The following is a 1,702-nucleotide window of genomic DNA, read 5'->3' on the forward strand; positions in this document are numbered from 1 at the left end:
GTATGAAAATCAAAATATTTGGCAAAGGAGTTTTGATTACATCACGGCGCCCAGTACATATATTTTAATGAACATGTTCACGTGTGGCCGTACGGCTGCAGGTTGAACGCCCTTGACTGAAACTTAACGCCTTGAGAAACGGTTAAATACTATCGTTTCTGTTCATAACATACGAATTTTAATTAATAAATTAAATTTCTTTAAATATCTGTAAATCATAGCTTTCACTATGAAAAGTAGAAAAATTGTATTATTAGTAGATAAAAATCTGACAAAATTGTACAATTGTTTATGAGTGTTCGTGGGCCGCGAGTTTGACACCCATGCATTATGTCTTATGATGTTGTATTGGGTACTGTTCATTGAAAAACGTAAAATCAAGTTGCTTTTGTATGTTTTGACTTCGGTGCGTGCCACGACTTTTGTGTTCTGGGTAATGTGTTCTGACTTTTGTGTTCTGGGTAATGTGTTCTGACTTTGGTGTGTGTCACGGCTTTTGTGTTCTGACTTTGGTGTGTGTCATGGTTTTTGTGTTCTGACTTTGGGGTGTGTCACAGGTTTTGCGTGCGTCACGACTTTTGTGTTCTGAGTTTGGTGTGTGTCACGACTTTTGTGTTCTGACTTTTGCGTGTGTCACGACTTTTGTGTTCTGACTTTGGTGTGTGTCATGGTTTTTGTGTTCTGACTTTTGCGTGTGTCACGACTTTTCTGTTCTGACTTTGGTGTGTGTCATGGTTTTTGTGTTCTGACTTTTGCGTGTGTCACGACTTTTGTGTTCTGACTTTGGTGTGTGTCATGGTTTTTGTGTTCTGACTTTGGGGTGTGTCACGACTTTTGTGTTCTGACTTTGGTGTGTGTCATGGTTTTTGTGTTCTGACTTTGGTGCGTGTAACGACTTTTGTGTTCTAGGTAATGTGTTCTGACTTTGGGGTGTGTCACGACTTTTGTGTTCTGACTTTGGTGGGTCATGGTTTTTGTGTTCTGACTTTGGGGTGTGTCACAGGTTTTGCGTGTGTCACGAGTTTTGTGTTTTGCACTTCTGGGCCACCGTATCAAACAAACACTTGAGGTATACAAAATTACGCAATGGAAAACTTTCAAGTCAGGTCCGCTCTTACTCATGACGTCAGTGCGAATATTAGGTCATTTACGTTACAGTCTTCTTTTCTAACACTGATAATACCAACCACCCAAGATTTCAACGGAGAGTGGGGAAATTTCTCAAACAGAAATCAAAATGCGTTGCAACCGTGTTATGTATTTGCTTATTACTGAGCTGTTAAAAACAATGTTAGAAATATGACACTATGAAAGTGTTAAACGTATAAAGCAAAACATCAGTGTCCAAATTATATTTTTGTTGTTAGAGGCCAGATGCAGCGACCAAAATCATATTGCATTGCAGTTAACAAACTCAGACAAGATGACAAGCAACATGTTACCTTATCAGCAAGCCAAGCGAGACGAACAACGTTTTCGCCTTGCAGGCTTTTGTGGAAAACGCGCCTTACTCAAACCCCTAAACATCACTTTAAATTGTTAACTGTAGTACCACTGGCCACTGCTGAGTAGTTTCACACAGTGAAAAAAAGATAAACTTGCAGTGTCAGTGGTGTAATTTTAGGCACATAATAACAAGGTATGTATAAATGTTATGTGGTTGTGGGCAGATTTCAAACTGTTCAGCTTATAATTTAATGTT

Source organism: Phallusia mammillata, chromosome 3 (genome assembly GCF_965637545.1).
Source record: "Phallusia mammillata chromosome 3, kaPhaMamm4.hap1.1, whole genome shotgun sequence".
NCBI lineage: Eukaryota > Metazoa > Chordata > Ascidiacea > Phlebobranchia > Ascidiidae > Phallusia > Phallusia mammillata.